Genomic DNA, 10,632 nt, shown 5'->3' with positions numbered 1-10,632 from the left:
ATAGAAAAATTAATAAGTAAAAGCACAATAAATAAGTATAATATAATACAAAGTAAATATCATAAGATAATGATAATAAAACGACTACACGTGTTTCATAACCAATTTTCAAATAGAAAGAAAATTTAAATCGATTAAAATCGATTAAAACTATCGAAAATCAATTCTTTTCAAAAATATAACTAATCTTCAGGTCAAAATACCACAAAAATAATGATAAAAGAATGTATATATCAACCAACAATAAATAACAAATGAATGTATATAAAATACTTATTATATTAAGATAGAAAAATATTAATAAAAATATCAAAATTATAAACATTCCATAATCAACCCTACATCCATTATAATATAAGCTAACAGGAATATTATATGCAAAAACCAACTTTAACAAATTTTTCGTTTAAAATACAATTTGAACGAAGTTTTAGGTTAAAATAATAAAGATAGAATTAGTACATATCTAAACGATGCAATAGTTTAAGCTAGAATATTTTAGACTAAAAACGTTTATTTAAAAGAAGTCTAGTGAAAATATTGTGTAAAGAAAAGGAATAGAAATAAAAATATGAATGAAAGATTAAACTTTATATAACTTAAGTCATAATAAAACAATTAACGATATTGTATAATCAAAGAAATTAAATAAAAAGACTAGTTATTTATCGCATAAAATAGAAAGAAATATTAAACAGTATTAATGGAAAAAATTCAACCCTAATCTAATTGAAGTCTTAGTTTAGGCTAAGATGATACTCTTACTTCTAATTAATTTAGTGTTAAAAAAGGTATCGACTAAAATTATCATTAAAAATCAATTGAATAATATAAAAATACATATTTCTTTTTTCAAACAATGATATAAAGTCATTTAACAAAGTTAAAATCGATACTTATCGCTAAGCTGCTGCAGTTCAAACTAAAACTTAGATGTTAAATTCAGAACTAGAGTTAATAATAATGTGCTTTTACTTATTAATTTTTCTATATGTGACAGTGGATTTTCATCGATGAATTCATGAACCTTGGTTCTTTTCCCTAATTCTCATTTATATATATATATATATATAGATATACACACGACAGGCTATTTTCAGTTTCTGCCTGCCAAATCCACTCATAAGACTTTGGTTGGACTGAGGCAATATTAGAAGACTGAACTCAGAACCATATGGTTGGAAAGTAAACTTCTTACCAGGCATGCTAATGATTCTGCTAGTTTGCCACCTTAGTAGTAATAATAGTAATAATCCTTTCTACTATAGGCAGAAGGCCCAAAATTTTGGGGAAGGGGGATAATCAATTACATCGACCCAGTGTGTAACTGGTACTTATATCAACTGGTACTTATATCAACTGGTACTTATATCATATTCTGGCAGAATTTGAACTCAGAATGTAAAGATAGACAAAATGCTGCTAAACATTTTGCTTGGTGTGCAAACGATTCTGCCATTGCTTTTAATTCTGCCGCCTTCGTAATAATAATAATCCTTTCTACTAAAAACACAAGGCCTGGAATTTTGAGGGAGGGGACTAGTTGATTACTTCAACCCCAGTGTTCAACTGGTGCTTATTTTATTAATCCCAAAAGGATGACAGGTAAAGTCAAACCTGGCAGAATTTGAACTCAGAACGACAAGATGGATGAAATGCTGCTAAACATTTTGCCCGGCATGCCAACTATTAATTATTAGTATTAGTAATAATAATTAATAATATTTTGTAATAATATTAATAATAAATAAGATAACTGAAAGCATTGTTGTTTAGCCACAAGTCAGTAAATGCATGTTCAAAGCCATTCCAGAACATGACTATCTCATTTTTATGTATAGCAGAGACTACATTGTCCAACATCAATTTCATTTATTTAAGTGAATAGGTTATGACTTGAAGGAAATTTAGCTGTTATTTCTAGAAAGGTAAGTGACCACACAAAAGCTCTCTCATTGACTCATAGGCAACAAGTGTTTTATAATCAGTAAATTAGTGTGAACATATTTAAATAAGATACATGTTTAGATAAGATGTATATTCAAATGAGATAACTAGAAATAGGCAGTGTGATAAAGAAAATATATGCAATGGATTGTTAGTATTTTACAAATTGTCTCATTACACTGAAGGTTGTTTTGCTTATGAGCTCAGATTTATACTGAAATATGTCTAGAATTATCTCCCTTATGTGTTGTTTTAATGATGATATACTAATATAATATTTTTCACACCCTCATTTGTTACTAGTTATCTTTTTGAGACTTCAGATATTAAATATATGATTATTTAACATAAACACAAAGTCTGAGATTTGTGAAGAAGAGGCATATCATTATATCAACCCCAGTATTTCACTGGTGTTGTATTTATTGTCCCCAAAATGTTGAAAAATAAAGATGATATTGTTGAGATTCAGGAGCAGAATGTAAAGAAGTATAACTAAATACTTCCTGACCTGTCGTCTGCTGGTTCATTGAATCTGCCAGTCCACTACCATATTTACGTTAACTTATCTATTGTTTTCCATCTCTGAATTATTTTATTTCTGAACAACATTACAATAAAGTTAGATTTTCTCTTCCTGGTCATAAAATACAAAACTACTGAGCAACTGCTAACATTTTACAACTTAAGAACTTCTCACTTGCCTGCTACAGTGTACACATAAGCACATACACACATACAGGCATACACACATACACTATAATCAACATCAATATTCTATGACTTCTAACATACCATTAAACTGTATCCTTTTTTTTTCTCTTTTTCTGGGTTCCTTACACATGTTTTAATGGACTCTACCCCTTTGAAGTCACCAAAGTTATGTGAATCCCATCTAAACATACTCAATGTTCTATTTTGTCTTTTACATGGCATAAAGTCACTCCCATACACAGTCCGACCTTAGCCCATGGACATGTTGTCTCCTGTCTCTGCTACTGAAACATCATCTCCTTCTCTGAGCTAGCTAGTTTCATGCCACCTCCAATCAGACCCTCCATTTTTCATTACTCATGTGGTATCCACTTCTCAAGCTCCCTTTCCCCACATTAATCACAACACACAGACCTTCCTCTTCTGAAAACCGCTTCCTTGGAACTCTCCCCTTGCTTATGTCTTTTGTGCTGGTGTTGGCTTGTAACAGTTTAAGCAAAGTGTTAGTGACATTAATCATATTGGTACCAGGGGGCCTGTAAAGATTTAAACCAATATGTAAAAATTACCCCTCAATCTAATCCCTTTAATTAACTGTTACCGTATCAGTCCACCTGAGACCACCACTGATCTTATGATACAAACTTCCTGTTTCAAGGTAAGATGAATTAAAACCTTTCATCAAAACTTCATGTTAAATCATATCCCAAACAACAGATTAATAACAACAAAGTTATTTTACAAAATTCTTCTTTACTTTCACAATTAATTGAAATTAAAGGCAATGTATTTCAACAGAAATATGGTAAGAAAAGAGTTACATCCTTTCCCCCAACCTTTCATTCTACATTCACCACACTGGTTATTGTTATCTACACACCAAATTCAAACAGACACACAAATATATACACACCTATCACTCTGGTAGAACATAAAAACATTGTGTCCACAATGCAACTCGATTTATGATAATGAATATGAAATTTTGTTTCAGTAATTGTCTTATTGCTCAAGTATGGCAAACATTCTTTAAACTTGAAGAACATCTTTGATGTATCATTTCCATATTTCACATTGGCAGTGAGTAAAACTCGCTGTACAGACCATAGCTATACTCCACTCATGGTGAAGATATTCTACCATATGCTTTGGAGATATTACTCACACTCCACACTCAGTGAAGACATTAGTTACACTTCTCACTCAATGGAGATATTAATCACACTTCACATGCAGTAGTGAAATTAGTCACACTTCATACTCAGTGGAGCTAATACTCACACTCTACTCACAGTGGGTGGTTAATGTCTGTGTTAACAATGTATTCAGGGAATACTTCAGCTAGACATTAGAAAGTATATTGATACAATTAACTTGTTTTACTTGATAATATGCCTTTAGTTGAGCACCACTATCCTACAAGTGGGGCTGTTCATTTCCAGTCTTCTTAGAAAAGAACATGTCTAGCCAAGGGGAAACAGGCGAAGGTTGGCGACATGACAGGCCTCAACAAATCTGCCTCAACAAATCTCATCCAGCCCATGCAGGTATGGGAAAATGAACGTTAAATTTTGATGATGATGATTAGGAAGGTGGTGGTGGTCACAATTTGGAACGTCTTTGATCATGAGTATGTACACAGTTGAACTGGGGTTAAATAACACATAGATCATGAGCTATACCTTCCCCTCTTTACCACCACTGCCACTGCTACAACAACAACAACAACAACAACAACAACAATAACTGGCGACATCATCCAATCTCTGCATGACCCTATTTGGTGATGAGAACCAACTCCAAGTGTCATGTCAGTGATCACACAATCACTGTCATCACTGTCATCATTCATTGCCTTTAATTTCTCACCATCTCACCTCAACTTCCTCATTTAAATACAACACTTACCACCATTACACGCATACACATACACAGACACACACACACACACACGTGTGTATATATATATGTGTGCCAGTATGTATATATATATGTGTGTGTATATATATATATATATATACACATACACACAAATATAGATATACATATACACATGCATACACATATCTGTATATAAATGTCTTTGCATGTGTCTGTACATACATACACACACACACACACACACATATGCACACGTATATATAAAATATACTTGTGTATGTGTGTGTGTGTGTGTGTATGTATGTGTGTATATCTATCTATCTATCTATCAATATATATATATATATATATATATATATATATGTAAACACACATACATTTATACACACACATATACATTCATATATGAATCTATGTGTCTCTGTGAGTGTCTGCGTATTTGGGTGCCTGTACTCACACATACACACACGAACACATAATTACATGTATGTATATCACCATGAAATACACATTTTATCAAAGTATTTAATTCTCACATTTTCTCCTTGGTAAATTCATAGAAGTAGAAGTGTCATTACTGTCTTTGCCATGTCATCAGGAAATGGGACCTCTAGTATGTGTATGTGTGAGTGTGTATGTGTGAGTGTGTATGATATTGGCGTGTATGCATGAGAGAAAGAGAGAGTGGGTATGCCTGGATTTGTGTGTGTTCGTGTATGTACACATGTGTGTGTGATAGTGTGTATATCTGAACATTTGTATGAGTGTGTGTGTGTGTGTGTGTGTGTGTGTGTGTGCATCTGAGTGTGTTTACGTGTATGTGTGTACCTGTATATGCGTTTAATATATGTATGTCTACAGATGTATGTGTTAATGTATTTACAAATATATGCAAACACACACAAATACACATATGCACACAGAAACAAACACAAAAACATATATTCACACAAATAACAGTAACATACACAAACACACGGAAACTTTCAACCACATGCAAATACACACATGCACAAGCACATACAACTATACACATACACACATGCGTACACAAACACGCACACAGAAACATGCAGCTACACACACACACACACACACACACACATACACACACGCCCGCACACTCAGATAAGCATGCATGAATACAAAAAATCCTACACTGAAGCTCATGAAAACTGTGTAAATATACTCAGTCAATTCCAGCTGCCAGCGATACATCCTGTAATACTGATGATTACTAAAAGTTTACAACTGAAAAATGGGGGAGAGGGAATGGGGTGGGGGTAATTACAGAACTTGTTACTCTGTGTGTGTGTGTGTGTGTGAGAGAGAGAGAGTGCGTGTTGTGCATAGTCTAAGTGGATATTTCTAGTGTAGTGGTGGGGATAATGGGTATGGTGCTGTGGTGGTGGTATCTAATGAGGTTTACTAACAATCTACAGTACAATCATCATTGTCCTCATCTTCCTCCTCATCTTCCTCCTCTTCTTCCCCCTCTTCCTCCTCCTCCTCATCATCATTGTCATCATCATTGCCATCATCATTGTAACTACCATCACCTCCCCCACCATCATTTTCATCATTATTGTTGCTGCCATCATCGCCATCATCATTCTTATCAACATTGTTCTCCTCCTCCTGCTCATCATCATCATCAGCAGCAGCAGCAGCATCCTCATCCTCATGACCAGAGCCTGATTGGGCTCTGTATTTCTATGTATATTGCTAGTGCAGCAGTTACTGCTATTTCCCATGCTCAGGTATCTACCATTGACAAGGCCAAAAGAGGCTGAAATCACATGATCTGGTAGTCCTGGCAGAGGAAGTAGCAGTCATTGTCTACTGCTGGCGATTGATATGATGTGCAATTTATGCACTGCAAAACCATATGAGAGTTTTTTTCTCTCTTGGTAAATGTTTCAGTATTTGTGTGTTCTTATGCAACATCCACTTTTAAGTGGTGAGATCGTAGCCATGGCCGATGCCAGTGTCGCATAACTGGCCTGTTTAAAAGTATCCTTCAATCATCAGGCAATATGCTGTGCTTCAGAAGACCTGTTGAGTCAAGTGAAATTGTAGTCGTAGCTGATGCCAATGCTGCCTGACTGGCACCTGTGCTGGTTGTACGTAAACAGCACCATTCAAGCATAGTCGACGCCAATGCCATCTGACTGGCTCCTGTGCCGGTGGCACATAACAAGCACCCACTGCACTCTCTGAGTGGTTGGCGTTAGGAAGGGCGTCCAGCTGTAGAAACCTTGCCAGATCAGACTGGAGCCTGGTACAGCCACCTGGCTCTCCAGTCCTCAGTCAAACCATCCAACCCATGTCAGCATGGAAAACAGACGTTAAACGATGATGATGATGATGATGATGATAATAATATACACATACAAATATATATATATATATACACACAGGTGCAGGTGTGGCTGTGTAGTAAGAAACTTGTTTCTCAACCACATGGTTCTGGGTTCAGTCCCACTGTGTGGCACCTTGGGCAAGTATCTTCTTCTATAGCCTCAGGCCGACCAAAATCTTGTGAGTTGTTTGGGTGGATAGAAACTGAAAGAAGCCTATCATATATGTATATATGTCTATATCTAAGTGTGTGTCTCCATGCCTGTATTTGTCACCACTGCTTGACGACCAGTGGTGGTGTGTTTATGTCCCCATAACTTAGTGCTTTGGCAAAAGACACACACACACACACACACACACACACACACACACACACAAATATAGATGGATGTATATACACCCATAAATATAATCATTCTGTAACATAATGAACTGACTGCAACTTCAGAATATTTCAACGCAGGTTAAAGCACCAGATTCTGCTATAAATATACTTACTTACATAATGAAATTTGGTGAGTCCAAACGTGCATTTTTGACAATAAAATGTGAGAAACTTGTGTCTGCTCCTGAAAATCTAAAAATGAATGGCTTCACAATACAACCTCTACAATCAGGTGACAATTATAGTTATCTTGGACAAGATGAGGATATCAAATATGATGAAACCACAAATAAGGAGAGGACTAGGAATTAATGCTTTAGGAGAATAAAGAGAATATGGGCATCAGAACTCTCAGCTTACAACAAGCTTATTGCACTGTCTGTAATCATTCCTACATTTGGCCTTCTGAATTGGTTATCACAAGAACTTAATGTGAATGATGTTTGAATTCGTAACTTGTTCAGTATTATAGGAAACTTCAATATTAATGGAGTTGTATACAGGCTATACCTCTCACACAAGGTGGGTGATTGGGGTCTCAAATGTGTATTGATGTCATATGAAGCAGTATTGTGGCATTGAAACAACATCTACAGCAGAAGAAAGAGACCAATAAACTATCTTGCTCAAGTTTGTGACTATGAAATCAACAACATAATTAGGATTGCTAATGAACTCAAGGAAAAGTATTATATAAAAGCTGATACAGATCTCTCCCCAAGGAGCATTGATAAAATCTGTTTATCAGAAGAGTAAAATATAAAAATAGACCAGTTTACCAAGTAGATAGTACATGGGTACTTTGGCATGAAAAAACACGAACTGTACAAGGGACTGATGATGTCAAAAGTTTGGCATGGAGTACTGACAAATTTATGACATCCCCCTTCAAATTCTACTTTCATGTAATTCAAGAATACAAGATCCCTACCAAGTACTACAGCATAAAATGCAGAAAACATTGCTGGACAACAAATGTAGGCTATGCAAGACTAAGACTGAAGACATCAACTACATTATTGCCAACTGCGAGAGAATGTCTTCCAGATATTATCTTCCCATGAGACATGATGCAGTGGCTTGGACAGTCTGGAACAGGATAACCAAAAAGAAAACACCTATAGAGGAAGTTGATTATATTCAATCTATAGGTCAAAAGATTATTGGTGGAACTTGAAAACTCCAACAGCCACCATTAAAACACAATCAGCCAGATATTGTTGTGTAAGACCACAAGGAAAAGATCTGTTCTGTTGTGGGAATCAGCATCCCTCTGGACACCAATGTACTTAGAAGAAGACAAGAGAAAGAGGACATCTATGGATCATTTATAAGGAGTTTGCAAATCGAATACCCAAGATAGACTTTCAGCTTCATACCTCTCATAATTGGAGCAACAGGATACATATCAACCCATTTGAAACAAAGTATGACTGAACTTGGGATCCTTAATTCATACACTACAAGCGATCTCAATATCTGAGACTATAAAAATTTACAAAACCTTCTTAATATTTAAAGGATAATGGACAAAACAAGATGCTTTCCTTTGCAACCTTGCTACCAAGCAGGTGGCCAGTCAAAATTTATTCCAAACTAGCTGAATAGCCTGTCATTGCTGAGCAATTTTTACAATAGAATGTCTTATATAAAGTTTTGTTTATTCTATGTCAGACCATATCTTCCCCAACAGATTGGCCTCTTGATCAGGACAGATTTGTGCAGTTTTTTGCAAAAAAACTTTGAGGACTTTTCTCCTTTTTAAATTATTTACGTATCTGTTCAACTGTTTTACATGACTTTATTCATGAAAACTTATTAAAACTTCAGAAATACTTACAACTTTGGTCATCATATTGTTTTGCTTTCGTTTGTTTAATAAGAATTCCTCCTTGTAATGTTTTCATTTTGTGATAGACAGCTATCATGCAGAAAATGCCAGCTTCCAAATCCTGTTTTCTGATTAGCTAAAACTGATTAAACTTTAAACCTCAGTAACATTTTCCTTCAATTTTTCTGGAACAAATAAATAGCAAAACTGGATTTAACATGGAAAATTATTTCAATATACCAAATTTGAAAATTTTGATGTAATTTTAAAATTTCACAATATGTGACAGGAACCAGAGAAGACCCTACAAAAGTAGAGAGACAGACAGTTATAGGACGTCACACACACACACACATACACACACACACACACACACACACACACACACACACACACACACACACACACACACACAAGCACACACACACACAAACACACACACACACACACACACACACACAAACATACACACATTTATAAACATATATACAGGTAATCACAAGTTTAAAATGATGTATAGTAGACATATGCATGTAAGTATGTATATATATATGTATGTGTGTGTGTGTGTGTATCTGTATGTGAGTGTTTTTTTGCAATGGATAGCAGAAAAGCTACCTATCTCCTCTCACTTTAACGCTACATATTCCTTACACCCCCACTTTCTTTCTCTTCCTCAGCATTTTAAAAGCTAGTTATGTGTATGTGCATGCATGTGTGTATATATATGCACGTATCTAATTATTTACGAAAGTATGTATGCAGTATAACATGTATATCCATAAATGACAGCTGTATTAACGTTAACACCCCACTGCCACTCTATATTTGTTGCTTACACAAGCCTGTTTTCCTCTTCCCTGATATCAGCCACACTCACTAGGCCACCACATTGCCCTCATACTAACACTCTTTGCACCCTTCTCATTTTATCAAATGATAGCCCAACCCACTAGGCGGACCATTATAGACTTTTATTGAAATTCAATTAGCTTATAATTGAACTGGATGTTAGTTTAACATGTGTGCAAAGTTTTGTCAAGATTGGTTCACTGTGGTAGGCAGTAAGATGGCAACTGACAGATCGACAGACAGAAATTGCCATTTATGTATAAGATTAAAAAGAGAAAACGCACACACACACAGATTAACCACATGCGATGACAAAATAGGTAGAACTCAGTATCATTGGAAATAGATGACTAGAATTAGATACAGATATGGAGACTTGCATTCAGGAGATTAAGTCACTGCATCAACAATTCAATGATTGATGCATGTCTGCAGCTGTGCTACCCCACTGTGCATTGCAGCATTGATTTCAAAAGGCATGTCCATTTGTTATGTAGGATTTTCATGTTTTTGTAATCAATAATGCCATGCACATCAAACTTGCCCAGCCAAAACTATGTAATGATCATCAAATTGTTGATACAGAAGCCTAAAAGTCCTGAATGTACACACACACACACACACACACACACACACACACACACACACACACACACACACA

The 10,632-nt window shown here is 35.3% G+C and overlaps 1 protein-coding gene across 1 annotated transcript in view; it reads left to right on the top strand.

Annotated features, from left to right (window-relative positions):
• Nucleotides 1-10,632, top strand: part of LOC106874263 (protein FAM161B) — an 82,467-nt gene that overhangs the window by 64,694 nt on the left and 7,141 nt on the right. The window lies entirely within an intron of this gene.

This window comes from Octopus bimaculoides, chromosome 11 (assembly GCF_001194135.2).
Source record: "Octopus bimaculoides isolate UCB-OBI-ISO-001 chromosome 11, ASM119413v2, whole genome shotgun sequence".
Lineage (NCBI taxonomy): Eukaryota > Metazoa > Mollusca > Cephalopoda > Octopoda > Octopodidae > Octopus > Octopus bimaculoides.
This window is presented reverse-complemented; position numbering and strand designations above follow the sequence as displayed.